This window comes from Rattus norvegicus, chromosome 17 (assembly GCF_036323735.1).
Source record: "Rattus norvegicus strain BN/NHsdMcwi chromosome 17, GRCr8, whole genome shotgun sequence".
In the NCBI taxonomy this organism is placed as follows: Eukaryota; Metazoa; Chordata; class Mammalia; order Rodentia; family Muridae; genus Rattus; species Rattus norvegicus.
Window position 1 is genome coordinate 86,706,256 of NC_086035.1, and position 24,919 is coordinate 86,731,174.

The 24,919-nt window shown below is 40.5% G+C and overlaps 1 protein-coding gene and 1 long non-coding RNA gene across 11 annotated transcripts in view; one reads left to right on the top strand and one right to left on the bottom strand.

Annotated features, from left to right (window-relative positions):
- Window positions 1-9,660: 9,660 nt before the first annotated feature.
- The window catches only part of LOC100361451 (hypothetical), a 31,093-nt gene continuing 15,834 nt past the window's right edge, over window positions 9,661-24,919 (bottom strand). For 4 of the 10 annotated variants that reach the window (XR_010059291.1, XR_010059286.1, XR_010059283.1 and 1 more), the window contains 3 exons: window positions 15,683-24,460; window positions 10,108-10,214; window positions 9,661-9,813 (listed from right to left, as the gene is read on the bottom strand). This is a non-coding gene — a long non-coding RNA (hypothetical LOC100361451). Of the gene's footprint in view, window positions 9,814-10,107; window positions 10,215-11,447; window positions 11,497-11,580; window positions 11,693-15,682; window positions 24,461-24,919 lie in introns of all 10 variants that reach the window. The other 6 variants (XR_010059289.1, XR_010059285.1, XR_010059284.1 and 3 more) reach the window with 6 other exon arrangements.
- Window positions 16,181-24,919, top strand: part of Armc3 (armadillo repeat containing 3) — a 103,464-nt gene continuing 94,725 nt past the window's right edge. Inside the window, exon 1 of the mRNA XM_017600429.3 lies at window positions 16,181-16,347. The gene's annotated coding sequence lies outside the window, so the exon portion shown is untranslated. The remainder of the gene's footprint in view (window positions 16,348-24,919) is intronic.

Here is a 24,919-nt window from a genome sequence, read left to right on the forward strand (position 1 = left end):
ACTATCTTTTTGACAGCTGAGAAAAGGAATCATATCCTTCTAGCTCAATAGTATATGAGTGGGTATGAAATAGATACCCAGTAAATGAAAGTTTTGCTGAAGAATGAATAAATAAATGTCAACGTGGGAAAAACCAGCCAGTCATCCCAGAAGAACTGGAAGAGACCCCTAAACAAAGATGTAAGGAAAAACGGGGATTCAGGCACCAACCCAGGCTTAGGAAATCTTGAGATTAGAGACACAGATATCCAAAATGCCACCTCTGTTTAATACCTCTGACACTAAAGGCAAAGTTTTGTTGGTTTGGTTGTTGGTTTTGAAGGGGAGGGCCTCTAGGGCTACTGTCACTTTAGATAAGCTACAAATGTAAGGCACTCCACAAACTCTTTTAGAGTTGTTCATTTGCTGGGGGACAAATAGTGAACTTATAAAGGCACGGTAATTATGGTTACAGGTTTATTGTAGCAACAGACACAGACCAGAACCAGTTAATGAAAAAAGCCCATAACATCAGGGAGTGGGAGGATCTTACAAACGGAGATCCACGGGACATGGATCCTTAGGGACATGCCATCTTACCTGCCTCATGTTCATGTGTGTGTCTGTGTTCACACAAACACATACATAATACACACACACTCATACACATACATAAACACATACTCCACAGCCATGCACACACACACATGTATGTGCATACCATGGATGCTTATTTATTTATTATTTATTATTTATTTATTTACTTATTTATGTTCTATCAGCACGCTTATTTATTTGTTGGTGTGTTTGTCTTGCTTTCTGTGAACCTCGTGCTATAATTTCCTACCAAGAGTGTAAAAGGCATAGGGGGGGCGAGAGCCCATATTACCGATCATAAAAACAGAAGACAGTGCCACAACGTGAGTTTCATTCTGCCAAAGAACACAGTAGTCATCCTACTGTTCCTGAAGCTTTGCAGTTCCCAAAGTGTTAGGTGCTCCAACCCTTTGATCAAGCCATAGTACTAAAAACGTATAAATAATTCAAAACTGAGTGGCAATTAACAGAGCCAAAAAAGATTATTCAACTGGTTTTATTTAAGAATTAAATTATCCCAGAATTCATTTTTTTCCTAGCACAGCAGAGGCATGATTTACATAAAAATTGGTATGCTAATTAAGATTAATCTTGGAACTCTGCTGTGACAACGCTCTTCGTGATATTTTCTGAATTTGAAAGTTCACAATTAGATAGTATATTTTCCCCCTGATTTTCCTCCTTAAAAAAAAAATCAAACAATATGGGATGAAAAATTAAGGTGAAGACATTTGTCTCGTCAAAAGAGTGCTGTTTTCTAGTTAAACATAATGTCTCTCCATCACGGTGGTTTGGCTCTTGGTCTCCTCTGGTCAGTCCACGTGTTGTGAGGTTGGTTCTGACAGTGGTCATGCTATGAGACCCTTCCAGCTAGGGCTTAGCTGGAAGTCCTGAGATCACTGAATTCCTGACCCAGGAAAGGATTAAGACATTTTCCCTGGCAAGTTGTATTGGTTACTTTTCTATGCTGTGATAAGACACCGTGACCACAGCAAATGCTTAGAGAAGAAAGCATTTAATTGCATTTAGGTTTTCGGAGTCTTAGAGTCCATGATAGCAGAGCGAAGGTGTGGGGGCAGGAACAGGTGAGAATTAACCATAAGTAAGATGCAGGGAACACACAGGGAGTATTGTGAGTTTCTTGAAATCCCGGTGACCCACCTCCAACAAAGATCCACCTCTAATCCTTCCCAAACAGTTCTAGCAACTGAGGACCATACTCAAACACGTAGGTGCTTTTCATTCAAACTGCTATACATGCCCTTCATCATGCCCAACACAGTTGTCAAAGGAGCAAACTGCCCCCACTTTTCTCTGGACTTCTTGGTTTAGGTATGGTCGCTGTCTTGCTTGTGTTATGACTGCCTGTGCCACAGGGCTTTCACAGGGCCTGTTCTGTACTGCTCAGATTCCAAACCTCCAAAATCACGAGCCTATTAAACCTGTCTGTTACGTGAGTAGGGACCAGTGAAGCAGATAAGATGCTAAGAGCGTTTACTATTGATCCTGATGACCCAGGCTTAATCCCCACAACTACACAGTGGAAGCAGAGAGCTCCCTCCTGAGAGCTGTCTTCCGACCTACAGGCTAGTTTCCCTACATCTGTCCCACGTGGTTCATGTTTGCTCTGATGAACCAATTGCTTTTCTCCTTCTGGTTCCTTTACAATTTTTTTCCCTTGGCTTTTGGTTTAACAACAGTGCATCTTGGTAATTTTGTTCCTTATTTCCAATACTTATTGATTTGTTAAAATGTCTAATTCTACAGACTTGTAGTCTTCATGAGATTTAGCATATTTGAAGCTGTTTTCTCTTCAAATATGGTCCCATTCTCCCTGTCCCCTGGGAACTCCAGTTGCATGTGTAGGTGCCCCATGGAATATCTAAGTGGTCAACCATGACCATCCACTCTCTGTCAGCCATCTTTCTCTATTTCCTGTGCCTTACATTCACTGATCTTTTCTTCAACAAAATCAAAGCGGCTATTAATTCCACCTGACTTTTTTATGTCAGATGTATTATTTTAGCCAGAAGAATTCATCTGCAGTTTTCCTTCTTCCCTCATTGGTCTAATGCATCCTTGAAATTTTTCCTTGAGATGTTTTAACAGCAGTTTTTACAGTCCCTTTCTGCTAACTTCATTACCACTGTCATTTGAGCCCCGTTTTAGATTGACAGGCTCTTCTCTTCACCTACATTATGCACTTTCTAGCACATCTAGCAGCTATCCATTGGGTAATGGCTGCTATCAACATTATGGTGTTGGTCGTGCAGAGGTTAATGGAATTTCTGTCTTGGCCTCTGAAAGTTTGGTAGTTGGATCTGCGGCAATACAGGGACAATAGACAAATAGAAAAAAAAGGAAGAGTTCCTCTATACAACAGGACAGGGCAGGAAATGACTATACAATGATTCAACCATGTTTAGAAGCTTCTAGATCGATCCTTTCTAGAGAAAAATTGGAAGTGTAGGTGTAATTATTTTTAATGGAAAGAGTAAATGATTGAGGGGAGGGGTGCGTGAATGGGCCTATAGAGAAGATGGTAGCCTAGGACAGAGTTCATTTGGTTTCTGGCTGTGGTGTTAATTGTAGTCATCTTTCCTGTGAGCTAGATGGTCCTGTTTAATGAGATAGTGGTGGGGGTGCTCCCCCTCCCTCCCTCCTCCCTCCCTCCCTCCCTTTCCCCCTCCCTCCCTCCTCTCTCCCTCCCTCCCTTCCTCCCTCCCTCCCTCCTCCCTCCCTCCCTCCCTTTCTCCTTCCTCCTTCCTCCTTCCTTCCTTCCTTCCTTCCAACCTTTGTTTCCTTTTTTCATGCATGCTCAGTAAGTGCTCTAGCCCTGAGGTTTACCTCCCGTCTTTGAGGTATTATCCATCCCTTACACCCTAAGTCCTAAAATGTAACTGAATTTTTCCTAAACCTTCTGGATTTGGTTATGACTAACAGGCAAGGTTTTTGTGGACTAGCATGACCTGTCTGATGCTTCTTTCCAAGCTTTAGGAAGGGAGGTCTCTAGCTGCCCCTGATCCGTGCTACTTTACCATTGTCATTAACCTGGGGGCTTTGGTGATCTCTGCTGAGTGTTGCAGTGTTTTAATATGGTCCTTCTATACTAGTTAGCTTTACAAAACAAAGACAAAAGCAAACATCTCCCAGCCCTGTATGAGGATTGGTGATTTCTTTGTTCATAGAGCCCATATGTAGCTCTGCACACATTCAGCATACGGTCAAAAACTTGACAGAGCAGCCACGGCTCAAATGTCCCTTCAGAATCTCACATGGGCAGCTGATCTCCTACACACTACATTTGGAGTTGGGGTTTTGCAGGTAATGAAGATTGGGTAAGATCATTAGTGTGAGGTCTCCCATGATAAGATTCACCACGTTATCATAGGATGAAAGATCTAAGCTGCCTCATGCTTGCTCTGTCTCTTCGAGGAAGCCCTCTGTCACACTGTGGTGCCCACCTGATGCTGGGGCAGTGGCTGGCACCTTGTTTTTGGACTTCTTAGACTCTAGAACTGGGAGCTAAATCAACTGTATTCATTATAAATGACTATTTCTGATATTCTGTAATAGCCGTGGAAAATGGACTAATATAAGACTCCCATGCAATCTGTTGGGCTTGGGGGTGCTAGCTCCCTGAAGTTCATATTTCCTTCATCCTCTGACCTCCAGGGCCTACTTCCATTGCCATTTCCAAACTCCAGCTCCTGTTTCCTGAGCTCTGCTGGATCCCTTGGGTCTTACACAGTGTGGATTCTGCACAGAATCGGCGGTGGCTATCAGTTTCATCTTACTTATTGTATTTCATTTCTCTCCGATATCACAGTCCTTACTGTTTCTCCAATGCTTAAACCCTCCAGTTTCTAATATTGTCCAGTCTTCCGCTTATTCATGGCTCTGTCAGTTCCGGGTATTTGATCATAGCTGAAAGAAGTCTATGTTTCTCTAGGTCACGTTGTTGAGTCATCTGTATGGAAAATGAACAACATGAGGTCTTGGATGCATGAGCCATTTTAAGACATTATGAATTATTATGAACTAGATTTTCCCGCTACTGCTCAACAAAATGCATACATAAATACACACCATCCGAAGACCAACTCCATGGCTCAAAGTGAAAATGTATACCTACTGTCCTGCTGCAAGTTGATCTCAGCAATTCAAGCATTGCTTTAATTCAGGTCAGTTGTTCTCTGGTCACAAGGGGCAGCTACATGTGATCCAGATGTGCCCGACATGAGGGTATACGAGTACTTACTTCCCTCTGGTAACTAATTGTCTGTTAGGGGAAATTTTACTGACAAGCAAACAGAAACACTACAGCTGGTTGGGTGTTGAATTGTGTTCCCTTGAAATACATGACCGAGTTCTTACTTCTGGTGCCAACAGAGGTGATTGTGCTTGGAAATAGAGTTTTTTAAAGAGGTAATAAAGTTAAAGCCATGCGAAATTAGGATGAGACCTAATCCAATGGCTGATACCTCGGTAAGGAGAGGACATTATGAACATGAATAATGTGAAGAACTCTATAGGAAGCAGAGACAGTGGGGCAGAGAATGGGGTGATTCCTCCATAGGCAGGGGATGCCACAGTCTGTCAGCAACCACTGGATGTTAACAGAGAAAGGACTTTCTCCAGAACCTTCAAGAGGGCAGGATGCTCCAAGTGAGTTTAAGCTTCAAGCTCTCAGGACTGTGAGAGGTCTCCTGTGTCTGGGCAGCGCTCTGTTCATCTTGTTACAAAATGAATGTGCAGTGACAGTGACAGCAGAGGAGCACAGTGAAGAAGGAACTCTGGGGAGCTCGTGGAGCTTCTCCAGACTGCGGAGCACCCATTGAGACTGAGGGGAGGATCCACTCTCCAGACACCAATCTAGGAACTTCCTGCCACTCTGGAAAAGCCAGAGAGGGAGGGGCAGCAGCAAAGGATTTGAAGAAATAAAGCCAAAATTTTTTCCAAATTTGACAAAAGGGTTTTGCATATTTGGTTTTGAAAACACTAAGATGTGTTCCTCATGCGCACCAAGCCCACTGCAATTCTGGGTGACCTCTGGAACAGCTGCTATGTGGGTGACAGGTCAGCAGGATCTGCTTCAGTTTGGAAGCCAGTGTCCTCCCCACCCCTGCCTTCATAATGGCCTCATACAATACACTTATCGTCGTCACTCCAGCTCTGTCTTAATGGCAGACACAGCCCTGATTCTATTGGTCTGCTGGCTCCCCTGCTGGTTCTTACTCTTTCCCCTTTTTCATTTTATAGCGCTCCTTTCATAAAAAATTAACCTTAATTATTTCATTAGCACATATTTATTCCTATAAAAAATAAATGCATTTCATTATGACCTTGTCACAAGTCTGGATCTTTGAACATTCCCATTGCCGTCCTCCTGTCCCCATGCCCTCTTGCTGTCTCCTTCTTATTTTCAAACAGTCCTCCGTGGACTCTCATGCTTTATTTTGAGAAGTCAGATTCCATGTATGAGAGAAAACAATCAGTATTTGTCTTTCTGCCTCTAACTCACTTTGCTTTCTGCGATGAGCGCCAAGTGCATACACTTCCCTATAAGAATATAATTTTATTCTTTATAACAGAATAAAGATCCAATGAGTATATTTACTGATTTTGAAATTCACTATTTTTTTTGGTAGATACCTAGGCCAATTCCATAACTTGGCTCATGATAAATATTTTTATATTCTTAATTTTATCTACTCAACTGCATCCTGGAGGGTCGAACTTGTGACTTTCGCTCACATCACAAAAAGAATTTAAAAATCAAAGTGAAACCTTTGAGAAATCTGTCATTTGAATTGAGAATATATTTTAATGGAAACCAGTCTTGGTGAAAGCCGGTGTTCATACAGTGTGGTTTGATGGCTTGATGCAGGTGAAGACAGGCATAAGATCAGGCAAGGCCTGTGATTGGGCAGTGAAAAAGAAAGGTGGGGACAGAGTTTTTGTAAGGCAGGAGAGAAAGAAAGAAGAACCACCAAAATGGAGAAGGATGACCCAGATCTGTGTGGCCTTAAAGAGCCACAGGTAGTTATGAATATTTCATAAGGGATGGATTTTTATAGGACAATTTGTCTTAGCGAGGTGGGCAGTTTTTATCAATATTAATTGGTTCAGAGTTTGTGTGGACATTTTGTGGGGTGAGACTTTACTGATATAAATCTGATTGATAAATTACCAGCTTATTGAGTTTTGATTTTAACAGGTTACGGGGAGTTGTGACTATAATCACAGCGGACTGATGCTGGGACTGTGAACAGAGTTCACAGCAGAGAGTTGCAAGGGGGAGGCTGCTGCTGGGGCCAGAGAGTAGACGGTGACAGCGTGGGATGAAAGTTGTAAACTTAGCGAAACAGGTCAAAATGATTTGCTGATTAAGATGAAAATACCCCACAGATGCCCTGTTGCCCACTGGTGCCGGCAATAGCATGGATTTATTATATATATCTTTATTTATTTACCATAACAATACAGTACAATGATAGGTATAATTTTATAAGTTGCACGAACTAAACCATACTCACAGGAGGAATTCAATGCTCATGGTTTTCAGATCAATGCTCCCCAGAACTCTGTGATGCAGGTTGGCACAGCTAAGAGTGCTGGCCCTGCTCTGTGTTAGGCTGAAGCTCAACTGCAACTTCATGAAACTGAGAGCCACATAGTACCCGTTTTCCATTGACGTTCTTCACTTTTATCTACTGCACGTTGTTTGCTTTTATTTTTATTGTTTTTTTGTTTGTAATGATTTTCAAATATTATGTAATATATTCCACATACCATGACCTGAAATTTCCCTTTTGTCATAAATCAATAATCACCCTTTCATATATATATATATATATCTTATACTTTGCTCATTTTCATTCCCAAGTACCCCTTCATTCCTTTTCCCAGTGGTCTCCCTCCTCTTAAGATAGTTCTCCTCCTCCTCCTCTTTCTCTTCCTCCTCTTTCTCCTCCTCCTCTTTCTCCTCCTCCTCCTCTCCCTGCCTTTCCTCCTCCTCCTCTTTCTCCTCCTCCTCTCCCTGCCTTTCCTCCTCCTCCTCTTCCTCTTCCTCCTCCTCCTCCTCCTCCCCCTCCTCCTCCTCCTCCTCCTCCTCCTCCTCCTCCTCCTTCTCCTCCTCCTTCTCCTCCTCTTCCTCCTCTCACATATGATGGAAATGCCATTGAATCTGTAAATTGCTTTGGGTAATATGGCCATTTTCACAATACTAATTCTGTTAATCCATGAACACATGGGTGGTCTTTCTATCTTTCAGTGTCTTCAATTTATTCTTCATGATATTACAGTTTTTATGGTGACAGTCTTTTACCTCCTAGGTAAGGTTTGCTCCTAGGTTTATTTTTAAAGCTCTTATAAATGGGCATATTTTCCTAATTTCTTTCTCTACATATTCCCCATTGGTTTGTAGAAAAGTCATTGGGTTTTATATGTTGACTCTGTATCTTGCAACTTTGCCGAGAGTGTATGTCTATACAATTCTATCAACCAGGACAATATCCAGACCACAGAAGACTCATCTTTATTGTGGCATATAATGCTCTGAGTGCTTGTCCTATTTCTAAAACTTGATTAAATGACCCCAGTGACACACTTCCTCCAGCAAGGCTGCACCATCTATGTCTACCCAAACAATGCCCCCAATTGAGGACTGAGTATTCAAATGACTGAGACTATGGGGGTGCATTTCTCATTCAAACCACTACATCATCTCCAATTCTAATAACCCAAGGTCAGTCACTCTTCTTCTCCCCATTTGAAGATGATCTTATCTAGCCTAAGAGGAGCCTATGCTGAGCTTGAATTTTTCATAGCCTCTAGTTCTTTCTTCATGCCTAGTCTGCCCCCTTAGTATTTTTGCACTGTGCCCTGGGGTTCAGTTAAACCCTGGGCCTGAATCATTAGCAACCAAGGCTATCGTCTCCATGATAATAGTGCTCAAATTTTTAGGGGCGATGAATACGCCACCTCCTCTACATTTGCATTCCCTCCTTTTCTGAAGGGCGAGTAAATAGCAAGACAGTCTGGACAGCACTCCAATGCTCTCTGCTTGATAAATATTTACTTCTACAGGAAAAAAAATTCCTATCTGGCAATTTCCCACTAACTAACCAGCGGTTTTGAGACATAGATTTTTGCCTGAATTGGGTTTCCCAGAACAGTAAATGTCTCACATCCAAAACGGCTCAGAAGTGAAGCTGGTACCTTGCAAGCAAGTCCAAGGATTATATTGAATGTGATTTTAAAATAGAAGTAATGACTTTAATATCTGTTCTCCTTCTTCATCTACCAAAACAATTCTGTTTTTTAAATGATATACTCAGTTTATTAAACAAGCAAATTTAATCCTTGTCCTCACACAAGAACTATGACTGCAGCCTTCATTAAAACAACAATATAAGCAGAAACAAAGAGAGTTCCTGTTCAAAATATAGACAACAGAAACACAATGTAGAAATCTTCAAATGAAAGCTGCAGGCTCCCAGCAAAGAAAGCAGCAGGTTATCTGAGTTTATGGACAAAGATGTTTGTGGATAAAGAGAAAGGATTGGGGATATGATATGGTGTTTTTATTGCTTTTCTCTCTGTGGTCTTGAGTTACTTCCTTTTTAAAGTTTCAGTAATACCAGTATTCTGGAATAGATGAAGAGGCCAGTAACCCATATTTCTTAAATTACATCCAATAAGCCGGGAAAACTAATAGGGACTTGAAATTCTTGCTCAGGAAAAATTTTAGTTGCTGTGTTCTCAGCACTGTGTGCCCACTCCACAGAGAGCCACTTGTTTGTCTCTGGGTTCTTTACATACCCTGGGAATGGATAGCCTGTACTTTGATATGGATCAACAGGTTTATTCTCCACCTTCGTTCCTACCAGCGATGGTAATAATCCAAGAGCTACTAGAGTTTCTTTTTACTCAGCCACTTAAACTTTTATGTCAATGGATTCTTATTTGCCAACCAGAAATACTCACATTGGTTATTTTTCTTACGTTCGTATAAAATCTTCAAACACAAAAACCAAAGAGCTCGTCTGTTGTTTTCGAGGTATAGGAATGCCTACGCAATTAAAATATCAATGTTTTATTGAACTTGAATTTTAGGTTTTCAAGTGACTTTGTGATACAGCACAGCAGGGCTCCACCACAGAGTTTCAGCCATCAAACAGTTTTCCAATAGTCGTGGTCTTGACAAGTTGACACTCAGGCCTAAATAGCAAGCTAAGAGAAGGAGTTATTGAGCCCTTCATCTACTGTGTACCCTGTGTCCTGGTACAGCCCCACTATCTCACACCCATCATGGGTCTAATGATTCTGGTCTGGACTGCCCAGGTACAAAGGCTCCTTCCTTAAACAGGCACAGTGTACAGCTTCTGTCTACAGCCAGTCCAATGTGCAGTGACAAACTAAAGGAAGCCTTTCCTAACAAGAGGTCCTTCCTGTTGTTTACCCAGCAGTATAGGTCCCACGTCTCAGGCAGAGAGGAGGTGGGCAGAGAAATCATTGTCCTCTTACACAGAATGAGATGTCATCTTCAAGAAGAGTTGACTCAGACACGTTATTGCCCGTTTTCCTTTTAAACTTCAGCAACCCCAGTAAACGATAAGCCCACAGCGCAAATCCTAGAAGCCAAATGTAAAGTCAAAAGAACGTAAAGTTCAGCTTAAGCACCGAGTGATTGGTCCTTGTGGACTTGGTCTACCAAGTTAAGCTGACCATAAAGACTTGGAGTCAAGTCCACAATGAACATCATTTACTTTGAAGTTCTACCATTCAGGCTTCGAATAGTCTTTTTGCTGGGATGCCTGCCTCTCTTGTGGTGAGGTCTTATTTTATCCCATGGATGCTTATTTAGTACCATGACCCTTTTGAATAGCCAACAAGGCTTCCCACTGTTTCAGGACCTGCACACAGTGTTACTCTCTAGAGACTTTAATTTTTTTTTCTTCCCTGGTACAAGACAAATGAGCTGAAATTGTGCCAAGATTTCACTTCAACCATAGCACGAGATAAAGAGGATTTACAAGCAAAGAACTCTCTTGAATGGCTGCCAAGAAAGCAGATAACTTTTAAATAACACAATGTGGTAGCAGAAAATGCCTGTGGCAAAACTACTGCTGAGGGCTGAAATGTGGAATGTGTTGGCAAACTGTGTGCTTAAGCTCTGGAAAGAAGGAAAGGCCACTCCGGAGCCTCTGGGTTTCCTCACACTAAACTGGACAGTACAGAAAGCACAAGTCCTCTATTTTTATTATTGATCTTTGACCAATTTCAACTGATGTACAGCAATTAACTGGATGGACTTTAGTTCGGTATGTGCAAAGGAACTTATTCTGATTGAATTACCTAAAGTATCAATGTGTTCCTTTACTCGAATCAGATTTAGATATACCAATAGAATAGATAGAAAATTTCCTTCTTTACTGAAGATTAATTCTGATTTTAAGTTTTCTAAGAAATATAGCAGAGTGGGTACAGTAAACATAACACTTAGTTTTCACAGTCTTGGAGTGCAAGAATGTGCAAGATCAGACTTTTTGACAATCTGGGGTCTTGTCATCGCACCCAGTGACTTGAAAGGGATTTAGTGGAGTCGATGGGTGTCTTGGTGTAAAACAATGCTTAAAATGTTTTTTACATTACATATTTATAAATAGAGAATGAAAAACTAGCATCTCCTGTACGAGAATCTCTTTTTATAGTAAAAGGAGTGAGATAATATATTCAAAGGCCTGAGAAATGAAATATTAGTAAAGAATATTATATCAATAATTCTATTTCTGAATAATGGAGGAAAACATAAAGACTTTCTCAGACAACCAGGAGTGGAAAGAATTTACCATTATTAGACTAACCTTAGCTAAAACATGATGAAAGTTGTCTCCAAACAGATAGAAGAGGATGCTGGTTAGCAATATGGAGGCATAAAAAGTTACTGGTGAGATTAGGCACATTCTCAACACCTCCTCCCCCCCAGTATGTAGATACCTTCTCATCCTCTGGGAAATGCACTTAATTTCCTAGTACTAAGGTTTAATATGGAGACCGGTAAAAGCATATATAGCTACAATGATAAACATGTTATGAAGGTCTTTAAGTCCTGGAAGAATATAAACATGAGGGAAGGGGATTAGAACTGTCTTTGATACAATCAAAATTGCTGTTGGATTCAAATAGCATGGATCAGGTATTTTATATAGGTCTCAGAGTAACAACAAGAAAGGAATCCAGTGACACTGTGGCCGAAAACACAAATCCTGAAGGGAAAAAGACAGGCGGCAAGAGAGGAACAAAGGACCTACAAAACAATTGGACAACAATTAGTAAAATAGCCTTAGACCCTCTTAACACTATCAACAATTGCATGGAACCATTTACAGATGAGACTCTGAAGTTGAAAAGCATCCCAGGTAAGCAGTGTAGCATTACCTCATGGAGCAGAAACAGAACAAAGACCCAGGTGAGCAAAGGAAAGAAAAGACCAGAACAGAGACAGAGAAAATGAATTCAGATAGAGCAGAAAAGATGTTTGAAACTGAATGATAGTGTTAAACATCTGTTTACTATCCTCTCTGTGTGAGTGTTCTTTGCATATGTTTGTGCATCACATACACTCAGTGTCCATGAGGCCAAAAGAGAATGTCGGTTCTGCTGGCCCTCGAGTCACAGACAGTTGTCAGCTGTCATGTGGGTGCTGGGGATGGAACCTGGGACATTGTTCCGGCTCCCAAAGATGACTGGGAATGCTGGGACATTGTTCCAGCTCCCAAAGATGACTTTTTAAATGATCAATACACACACACACACACACACACACACACACACACACACGCGCACACACACACACACACACACACACACACACTTTGCTAGACTAAGGAGAGAGAAGAGGAAATGTTGCAATTAATAACAGTAAAACATGCACCATAAGGAGCCACCATGAGTAATTATATGGCAATAGATGGATACCCTAGAAGAAATGGTTAAACTCATGAACGTATACAACCACGCGAGACATTAAATCATTCCTTCAAGTTTCCCATAAAAACAAAGGACTAGATGGCATGGCAGTTGAAATCTATCAAAAGAAATCTAAAGAAAATTAATACTGATTTTCAAACTCTCCCAAGAATTTAAGTGCAGAGAAAACATCTAAAGTCATTTGGAAAAGGGCAGCACTACTCAAATACCAAAGCCAGACAACAAAGAGAAAAATGGGTACGAATCACTGGTGAATATAGTCACAAAACTTCTCAGCGAAATATGGGCGGCTCCCAAACTACCATTCTCTGACTTCAGATGTTGCAATTTAGAGATAGCGCGAAAGAAAAGCACATTTAGAAGAAGCTGAATTGTGGGGTGTGAATCCCAGTTTTCTTGGGTTGGTGACGTGTTTCAATGTGCTGTCATAATATTAGACAGTTGACAGCTCACGGTGGTTGTTTGTCACTGCTGTAATCACACAGATTAAAAAGAAAATACCCCAGTGTTCTACAGTGTGCTGTGTGGCTAAGCTCAGCCCTCAGTAGTTATGCATGCATAGCTTTTAATCATTCACAGTTTGCAATGGGCTAGTTAGGGTATACACCCATGCTACATCAGTGAGAATTTAGGATGGTAAATCCTACTAAGTGGTACATTAAAAAGACATTTATTATGACCAACTGGACCTTATTTATGGTATGTAAGAATCATTCAATATGGGGCTAGAGAGATGGATCAGCAGTGTAGAGCACTTGTTCTTACAGAAGATCTGGCTTTGGCACCTACAACACACCTAGCAACCATCCATAACTCTAGGCCCAGGGGATCCAATGTCTCCTTTGACCTCCTAGGTAGCCTGTGGTGGAGCATAAATACTCACATATATTAAATAAAGATCTAAAAACATTGATATATAAAAAGAGATTAATTTGATTATATTATACAACAGAAGTTATACTATATGGCTGTCTATATAAAATTATTTCATAATAAACAATGCCCTTTAGTAATAAAAACTGTCAACGAGCTAATCATAAAAGAAACATTCTTAAACACAATAAAGATACAACAAGCCCTCAGCTAATGTGACACTCTGTGGTGGAAATGGGAATCTTTCTCTTCAAGATCTAGAGTAAGATAGGCTCACACTTACTATTTCAGTTCAACATAAACCATAAATCTTAGCTACTAAGCTAAGCAACTAAGCAGGAGAAAGAAATAAAGCACATCCAAATAGGGAAGGAATAAATTATCTCTATTGATATGATCTTAGATTCAGGAAGAAACCTCTAAAGTTTTACACACACACACACACACACGCTGAAATAACAACAATAACAGAAAAAAGTCTCTTAGAACCAATAAACACAACACATACAGTACAGTTATAGATTATAAAGCCAGCATACAGAAATGAATAGCCATCTTTTATATTAATAATTCTATAACCAGATGATCCTACTTATAATAGCATCAAAAATCAATAGAATACTTAAAAGAAAATTAAGCTAATGGTGATGAGTTGGTTTGAATAGGAAGGCGTCATAGACTCGTTTGTTTAAATGCTTGGCCACAGGGAGTAGTACTATTAAGAGGTGTGGCCTTAATGGAGGAGGTGTGGTCTTGTTAGAGGAATTACATCACTGTGGAGGCGGGGCTTTGAGGTCAGATATACTCAAGGTACACCAGTGCGGCAGAAGGTCCTCCTCTGCTGCCTGTGGATCAAGAACGTAGAACTCTCAGCTCCTTCTCCAGCACCACGTTTGCCTGCACGCTGCCGTGCTTCTGCCATGATTATAATGGACTAAGCTTCTGAAAGCCAGCCCTTGTTAGGTGTTGTCCTTTATAAGAGTTGCCGAGGTCATGATGTCTTTTCTTCACAGCAATGAAACCCCAACTAAGATAGGTGTGCAAACTATGTATACTAGACACTACAGAAAAAAACAAAACAAAACAAAATAAAACAACAACGAAACCAAAACAAAACCCTATTGAAAGAGATGGAATGATACCCTATGCTTGTGGACTGGAAAGAGCAATTTGCTAGCGTCTATGTTTATCCAAACCAATCTACAGATTCAATCCAACTCAATTCATATTCATTTTCCAATGGAACTGAAAAGACTCACATCGTAAATTTTGTGTTGAACCTTGAATATATGTAGTAATCTTAACAAAGAAGAAAGGAAGGAAGAATACAGGGACGTAAGAAGGAAAGGACAAAGCCGGAGGTATCACGGTAGCAGATTTTAAAATTTCTTATGAAGCTATAATCATCAAAATAGCTTGTTTCTGCCATAGAAACCAGAATGGTAAATCGACCACTGAAAGGGATGGGAAGTCTAGATATGAATCACATCTGTACCAATAGATTAAAAGTTATTAAAAAAACCCAGAATATCCATTTGCAGAAGAAAAAAATGATAAGGACCTTTATCTGATCCCTTATATAAGAATCGGTTTAAGTTCACTTGAAGACTTGAGTGTAAGACTTAAAAAATTTTAAACTACAAGAAAAAAATACAAGGAGGAAACCCTCCATGACATGGATCTGACAGTGATTACCAGAATATTGTTTTTCTTTTTAACAAAGTCTCAATCATTCGATTTCTCCCAATGAAGACTTGGGGGTCAGATGCTGGAATGAAGGCCTGCTTGATCAGAGAGGCAGAGAAAGCACCCAGCTGACCTTCCTCCTAGGCCAACATCACAAACCGATGGATGGCCCTATCTCAAAAAAAACTCCTTCGAACTGAATGTCCCTCCCTTCTACTTCCTGTGTTTCTCTTTATCCGTCTTCCTGACTCCCTCTTATTTTCTATGTTTTTTTCCTTATTCATCCCATGTTCACTTCCTGTCAACTGCTTGCTTGCTTTGCCTCTTGACCTACGTTTGACTTTATTTAATCCTGTTTACAATATTCAAGCAGAAAGCTCTTAGATTAAAGGTGTGCGCTAAGGCTGACCCACACCACAACTAAAACCAGATTTTTCCAGTAAATAACACAATCTCAGGGGTCACAGAGTGATTAAATATCCTGTAACAGAATGTGACCCTTGAAACAAGAAGAAATTAATATGGACAAATTGCACCAAGCTGAAAATACCTGCAGAGTAAGACATCATTGATAGAGTGCGAAGGCAGCCAGAACAGGAGACAATGTCCCAAAGCCAGGTAGGAAGTAACATCCAGAACCAACGCAGAACTCAAGAAAACAAACACCATTAAAAAAGCAGTCAGAGGACCTGAGTAGATGGTTCTCAAAGGCTGTCATACAAATGACACATGAAAAAATGACCAACATTTTTAACAGAGAAACATAATTTAGGACCACAATAACGTATCACCCTTACCTATGAAGATGGCTATGGGCAAAATAATGAAAGAAGGCTGGTATGGTTACACACAGCTATCATCCTAATACTTGGGAGGCTAAAGCAGGAAGGGATAGTTCAAGGCCAGCCTGGACTACAAAGAGAGCCCTGTGTCAAACAACCAAGATAATGATGAGAAACATGTCGGTGAAGAAATGCAGAAAGAACACCTGTGTTCTACTGATGATGTCACAAATGATTTCAGCTGTTCTTGAAAATAAGGCAGAGGTTCCTTGGGAAAGGAAAAATGCAATCGCCATGTTGTACATTAGTTCTACTTCTGTGTACATATCCAGAGGAATTGAAAACTGTATGTTGCAGATATTCCCACACTCCCACGCTCATTGTGATCTTAAGAACTCATCAGGGTGTGGAATGAGAATCGGAAAGGAATAAGGTAAGTGCGATGACATAGTACTCAACATTTAAGAAGCATTGGTTTCTCTCATCTGAGACAGCATGGATGGACCTAAGTGTTATGAAGCTAAAATCGACTAGATAAAGACCAACAGCATGCAACTTCACGTGCGTGGAGTACAGTGCTAGAACTCACAGAATTATATGGGGGAAGAGTGGCTACCATAGTCTGGGGAGGAGTGTGGACGTGGAGAGGAAGGACGAGGGAACAATTGAGCTCAGGTGACCTACTGCCAACAGAGTGACTAATGTTTCAGAATAAGCGAAAGGTTCATTGTCAATGTTTTTCCTACCAAGACACAAAAAGTACCTGTAATGGACCATATGTTATTGAGCCCGACTAGATTATACCACAACGCACACAGAAATCCAAGCATCACATTGTACCTCACGATACGCATGGTTATTGTTTATCCTGTAAAAATAGAAATGTAACAAAAATTAAACACAGAGAGACCGGGAAGATGGCTTAGCAGGCAGTGAAGTCACCATGCAAATGGTAGAACATAGATAGTTCTCCAGCTCCCACAGAAATGTTAATGGGCATGGGACCCTCCCACTAACTCTGGCCTAAGGGACCGCAAAAAGGGATTCCTCAGAGAACACTGACTAACTAGACGACCTGTCTAGGTGAGTTATTGGCTCCATTGAGACTATGCCTCAGTGAGTAAGGTAGAGTGTGATCGGAGAAGAAACCCGATAACCCCAGGCCTCTGCCCGCACCTACACACACACACACACACACACACACACACACACACACACACACACACATCCGCACAGGTGCACATACCACACACATGTACAAAAGGGAAAGCGTTAATACAGAGATATCAAATTCTGAGTTTAGGGAATGTTTTTTCAATAGAATAGCTTCCTAGTCTAAGCGAGGAAGTTTGCTCTAGCACGCACAGGCTCATGCGCACGCTCAGGCACGCACACAGACTCCTGATTTACAGTTCAAAATTTCTACATGTGGATTTTGCTCAAAACCTTTCATATTCTTGATATTTACTTTGATTAGAAAGAGAGACAACCAGTGGAAGGTTCTGTTTGTCTTTGATGAATTAAAATTGTTTATTTTATTTTTTTTGTCCTGTGAGATAACTTGATCTCTAATCTTGTTAAAATTGTGTCTCGCAAATCTTTTTTTTTTTTTAAACAAAATCACGATTTTGTTTTACTTATGTAGCATTGAAGTGTTTTATGGTGACAGATGGCTTCTGAATCCTTCAGAATATTTTCATATTAAGTATTGAGAAAATGTTAACAAAAGTCTTCTTCCTGTATAGCTACAATTCCACTGCCTTTTCCAATTCCCAATAAAATGTTTTTTTTTTTCAATTTAGCTAACATCCATAATTATTTTCTTTGAGTCTGTTAATGTTGGGTCCCTTTCTTGGATTTCTTGCTATCTTTCCAACCATGGAGCATATCTAAGCATACTTAACAATTTAATGCCAACGGCTAGCCTTACAAATACATGCTTTAATTCCCCTCCTTGGCTGTGAGGAGGATTGGTCCTGGGGCCTCACAGATGCTGGGTAGTCACTCTAGCATTGAGTAATAAGTATTTCCAGTCCTCGCCTTATGAGTATTTATTTTGAGAACAAGATCTCACTGAGTTGCCTGGGCTGGCTTTGAACTCACTCTGTAGCCCAGGAAATTATGAACCTTCTGTCTCACCGACCTCGGCTTACTCAAATCCACGCCTTTCACTCAGAAACTGCAGTGGTCACTCTCTATAAAATCCTATTTTTATGGTCTTAATTATTTGAATACATCTGTACTGGTTAGAGTCACTCTTCTGATAGTATTTAATGTATAGATCCACAAAAATGGTTCATATTCTTATTTTTATGTTCTTAAGCTATTTGGTTTCTTTTGATGGTAGGGCTTTTGGAATAATATTTTTGGCATAAAGCCTTTAATGTACAAGGAAAGCATCAACAGGCTTATCTATCCTACCTGTTTTGATTTGTTCATGTTATACTTTTCATATTTTGTCTCAGGGACTTTGTTTTGGTAACTCTTTGTTTAAAAAAAGTAAAAATAAATAAAAGTCCCACCTCCTCTACTTTTCATTTTTATATAACTACCTTGTTTTGGGGCTTTGGGGGACATGAATGGTCATGTGTGTGTAGTACATGTTTGTGTAGGTAGATACACATGCACATGTGCAGAGGCCAGAGGTGAATCTCAGGTGTCATTCCTCAGGAGGTCTCTGTTTGTCTTTGAGACAGGTCTGTCAGTGGTACCTGGGTCTCACTTCTCTGGTTATGTTAGCTGCTCAGTGAGCCCCAAGAATCTACCCGGTTCACCCTCCCCGACTAGGGATCTGGCTTTTTCCATGGATGATGGGACCTGAGCTTGGGTTTTCAGGCTTGAGAATTAAGCACCTCATGGACAGAGCCATTTCTCCAGTCACACAAACCTTCTAGAATAGTGGCTGTCATGCTTCTTAATGCTGTGACCCTTTAATATAGTTCCTCATGTACTGACACCCCCAAACATAAAATTATCTTCATTGCTACTTCATAACTATAATTTTGCTGCTGTTATGAATTGTGTGGTAAATATGTGTTCTGTGGCCACTGTGAAAGGGGTCATACCCCATCTCCCTTCTGTCTTTACCTCCATCTGCATCCCTGGTGGATCAGCATGGCCCGTCCCCCAATCCACAGCCTTGTCTGTCTCTCAGGAGGACTGCTCTAATTAGGGAATCTAGGTGAGACCCACATACAATCCCCATGCTGGAACCCCATAGAGCCTAGGAAATGTGGGCTCTGTCCCACCCTGTTGGAGCCCCATTTCCCTTCCAGTTTGCACCTCCACCTGCACTCTTGACAGTTTGGCCTGCCTACCCCTCCTTCAGCTCTACCTGTCTCCCAGGAAGCCTGATCCAATTTGGGGCACTCCAACCAGCTAATACCGGAGTCATCCAGATGGTGAAAGGCAAGCACAAGAACATAATCAGCAGAAACCAGTGCGATATGGCACCATCAGAATCCAGTTCTCCTATTAGAGCAAGCCCTGGATATCCTAACACGTCTGAAGAGAAAGATTCTGACCTTAAATCCCATTTCATGATGATGATGATAGAGGTCTTTAAACAGGATATAAATAATTTCCTTAAAGAAATACAGGAAAACACAGTCAGACAGGTAGAACCCCTTAAAGAGGAAACAAATAAACCCCTGAAAGGAATACAGGAAAATAAAATCAAACAGGTAAAGGAAATGAACAAAGCAGTCCAAGACCTAAAAATGAAAATAGAAGCAATAAAAAAAATCATAAATGGAGACAACCCTGGAGATGGAAACCCTAGGAAAGAGAACAGGAACTACAGCTCAAAACACACATTTAACTCCACACAATAGTAGTGGGAGACTTCAATACCCCACTCTCACCAATGGACAGGTCATTGAAACAGAAACTAAACAGAGACACAGTGAAACTAACAGAAGTTATGAGCAAAATGGGTTTAACAGATATCTACAGAACACTTCACCTTAAAACAAGAGAATATACTTTTTTCTCAACACCTCATGGTACTTTCTCCAAAACTGAATATATAGTCAGACACAAAACAAGCCTCACCAGGTATAAGAAGATTGAATAACCCTTTGCATTCTATCAGATCACCACGGACTAAGGCAGGGCTTCAACAATAGAAACAACAGAAAGCCCACATGCTCATGGAAACTGAACAACTTTCTACCCAATAATAACTTGTCAGGGAAGAAATAAAGAAAGAAATTAAAGGATTTCTAGAATTCAATGAAAATGAAGGCTCAATATACCCAAACTGATGGGACACAATGGAAGCAGTGCTAAGAGGAAAATTCATAGCACTAAGTGCACTGATAAAGAAACTGGAGCTATCTTATACCAGCAACTTAACAGCACACCTGAGAGCTCTAGAACAAAAAGAAGCAAACTCAACCAAGAGAAGGCAGGAAATGGTCAAACTCAGGGCTGATATCAACGAATTAGAAACAAAAAGAACTATACAAAGAATCAGCAAAACTAAGAGCTGGATCTTTGAGAACATCAACAAGATAGATAAACCCTTAGCAAAACTAACTAAAAGGTCCAGAGATAGCATCCACATTATCAAAATCAGAATTGAAAAGTGATATATAACAATAGGAACTGAGGAAATTAAAAAATCATCAGGTCTTACTTCAAAAGCCTACACCCAACAAAACTGGAAAATCTAAGCAAAATTTTTGAGACTGATACCACGTACAAAAGTTAAATCAAGAACAGGTAAACTATCTAAACACTCCACAACTCCTAAAGAAATAGAAGCTATCATTAAAAAAAGTTTCACAAACAAACAGACAAACAAACAAACAAACAAACAAAAAAAGCCCAGAGCAAGATGGCTTTAGTGGAGAATTCTACTGGACTTTCAAAGAAAAGAAGAGTTAATACCAATATTCCTCAAACTATTCCACATTATCAAAACAGAAGGAATACTACCTAATTCATTATATGAGGACACACTTACCCTGACACCTAAACCATACAGTGACCTAGCAAAGAAAGAGAACTTCAGACTAATTTCCCTTATAAACATCAAAAAAAAAATATTCAATTGTTGCAAACTGAATCCAAGAACACATAAAAAACATCATTCACCACAATTAAGTTGGCTTCATCCCAGGGACACGGGGGGTGGTTCAGTATGCAAAAATTCACCAAAGTAATCCACTAGATAAAGAAACTCAAGAAAAAATTCACATAATTATCTCACTAGATGCTAAAAAAGCCTTTGACAAAATACAATATCCTTCATTTTAAAAGTCTTGGAGAGATCAGGAGTTCAAGGCCCAAACCTAAACACAGTAAAAGTAATATACAGTAAATCAATAGCCAATATCAAATTAAATGGAGAGAAACTTGAAGCAATCCCACTAAAATCAGGGACAAGACAAGGCTGCCCACTCTCTCCCTATCTATTCAATACAGTATTTGAAGTTTTAGCTAGAGCAATAAGACAACAAAAGGAAATCCAGAGGGGTGTATGAATTGGAAAGGAAGAAGTTAAGACATCATTACCTGTGGATAATATGATAGTATACTTAAGTAACCCCAAAAATTCTACCAGAGAATTCCTACAGTTGATAAACTACTTCAGCAAAGTGGCTGTATATAAAATTAACTAAAACAAACCAATTCCCTCCTTTATACAAATGATAAATGGGCTGAGAAAGAAAATAAGGAAACAACACCCTTCAGAATAGACATAAATAATATAAAATGTCTTAGTGCAATTCCAACCAAGCAAGTGAAAGAACTGTATGACAAAAATTTCAAGTCCCCAAAGAAAGAATTCAAAGAGTACCTCAGAAGATGGAAAGATCTCCATGCTCATGGATTGGTAGGATTAATCTAGTGAAAATGGCCATCTTTCTTAAAGCAATCTACAGGTTTAATGCAATTCCCACTAGAATTCCAACACAGATTTTTACAGACCTTTAAAGAGCAATTCTCAACTTCATATAGAAAACAAGAACCAGGATAGCCAAAACAATTCTGAACAAAAGAACTTCTGGAGGAATCATCATCCCTGGCCTCAAGCTGTACTACAGAGCAGTTGTGATAACAAAACCACATGATACTGATACAGAAACAGACAAGTTGATCAATGGAATAGAATAAAAAACACAGAAATCAACCCACACACTACAGACACTTGATTTTTGACAAAAAACTGAAACCATATAGTGGGAAAAAGGAATCATCTTCAACAAATGGTGCTGGTCTAACTGGATGTCTACATGTAGAAGATGCAAATAGATCCATATGTATTACTCTGCACAAAGCTCAAGTCCAAGTGGATCAAGGACTTCAACATAAAACCAGATATGCTGAATCTAATAGAAGAGAAAGTGGGAAATAGTCTTGAACACATGGGCACAGGAGAAAATTTCCTGAGCAGAACACCAATGGCTCAGGCTCTAAGATCAACAATTGATAAATAGGATCTCTTGAAACTGAAAAGCTTCTGTAAGGTAAAGGACACTGACTATAGGACAAAATGGCAGCCCACAGATTGGGAAAAGATCTTCATTAACCCTACATCTGAAAGAGGGCTAATATCCAAAATATACAAAGAACTCAAGAAGATTGACACCAAAAACCCCAAATAAACCAATTAAAAATAGCTACAGAGCTAAACAGAGAATTCTCAACAGAGGGATCTTGAATGGCCAAGAAACAAAGAAATGTTCAACATCTTTAGTCATCAGGGAAATGCAAATCAAAGCAACCCTGAGATTCCGCTTTACACCAATGAGAATGGCTAAGATCAAAAACTCAAGTGACAGCACATGACATGGAGACAGGAAAGCACTCCTCCATTGCTGGTAGGATTGCAAACTTGTCCATTCACTCTGGAAATCAACCTTGTGGTTTCTCAGAAAACTAGAAATAGTTTTACCTGAAGACCCATATACACTGTTCCTGGGCATATGTGCTCCACTATGCTTATAGCACTATTACTAAAAGCTGGAAACTAGAAGCAACCCAGATATATCACGACTGAAGAATGTTTCGTTTACACAATGGAATACTATTTAGCTATTAAAAACAAGGACCTCATGAAATTTGCAGGCAAATGGATGGAACTAAAAATATCAGACTGAGTGAGGTAACCCAGACCCCAAAGGACATGTATGGTATGTACTCACTGATAAGTGTATATTAGCCAAAAAGTATACACTACCCATGTTATACCCTACAGTCCCGATGAAGTTTTAAACAAGAGGGGAGGCCTAAGGAAGGATGCTTAATTCCCACTTAGAAGGAAGAACAAAATAGTCATGGAACACAGAGGGAGGGAGGGGTCTGGATTGGAGGGGGAGGGGGAATAGGGGTACAGGATCAAGTATGGGGAGAAACAGGAGAGGCGCCCAGAGGGCCAGGATAATGAATGTTGCCAGAGGAGGGGAATGGGAAGAATCTCTAGGGAGTCCCAGAGGCCTGGGATGTGGGAGACTCCCAGGACTCAATGTGGTTGACCTTAGCCAAAATGCCCAACAGTGGGTATATGGAGCTTGAAGAGACCACCTCCAGAAGTCAGACAGGACCTCTAGTGGAGGGATGGGGACACCAACCCACTGACAAAACTCCACCACAAATTGCTCCTGTCTAAAAGAAATGCAGGGACAAAAATAGAACAGAGATGGAGGGAATGGCTGACCAGTAGCACTTTCAACTCGGGATCCATCCTATGGGTGGACTCCAATCCCTGACACTATTGCTGATGCCACGTTGTGCTTGCAGATAGGAACCTAGCATGGCTGTCCTTTGAGAGGATTTCTGAAGCAGCTGACTGTGACAGATGCAGATACTCACAGCAAGCACTGGAAGGAGGTCAGGGACTCCTATGGAAGAGTTAGGGCAAGGACTGGAACTGAAGGGGATGGCAATCCCAAAGGAAGACTAACAGTGTCAACTAATATGGGAGCTCCCAGAGACTGAGCCACTAACCAAAGAGCACACATGGGCTGGTCGGAGGCTCCTGGCACACATGTAGCAGAGGACTGCCTTATGGCCTCAGTGGGAGAGGACGTGCCTCATCCTGTGGAGACTTGATGCCCTTGAGTAGGGGGATGCCTGGGGGGGACCAGGAAGGAGGCAGCACTTGGGATGTAAATAAATAAAATAATTAATTAATAAAAATAATTAATGCAAAAATAACAAGGGTCACAACCCACAGGTTGAGAACCACTACTCTAGATACTTTCGTTCTGACAATTTCCCTGCTATAAATGTTTCTGCTAACAGTGCTATTCATAAGTGCTCTCTTTTCTATGCCTTTTCCTTGAATTTTCAAGTATGGCTAATTTTGCACACAGGTTGTTAAATTGAGTGTTCCAACAATTATTCACAGAGCTGGCTTTGAGCTATGAATTTGAGCTTAATTTAGTACTAGTTAAACCGATTTCTCAAAATAGTCGTGTACTGAGCTTGCTTGAAGAGATTCGAGTCTTTTTTTTCTTTCAACCTCATCAGGATATGTGTTCAATGAAGTGGAGACAGCCTCATGTGCTCGCACATGGTTCTGATTCATAACTTCTCTGTGATTAAAAAAAAAAAGATTGGTCAGACTGAGGGGAGGAGCATGAAGGAAGAGGGGGTTTGTATTACTGCATTATTCCATAACAGTGGCATCAGCTCCCCGGTTCCTCAGACTCCCTGGTTGACCAGGTCTATGTTGTTTTCAGTCAGCCCTGAAAAGTGCTAGAAGCAGAGAACCTATTCCCACAGCCTTTAAATTAGCACTGCAGGTCTCTGTGTTCCCTCTGGCTAACATGGGGCTGTGTTCCAAGCTGGAATTTCAAACAATTCCTTACTCGATTTTTGACCTTGGAAGTTCAAAGGTGTAGTAAGTCTGGGCTCTCTGTCCAGTCTAGCTGGATTTAGCAAGGCTCTGTTTGCTTCAAAGCAGTGGTTCTAAGTCATCATATGTCTCTAGCCCTTTGGTACTGTTCTTCATGTTATGGTGGACCCGAACCAGAACATTATTTCGTTGCTAC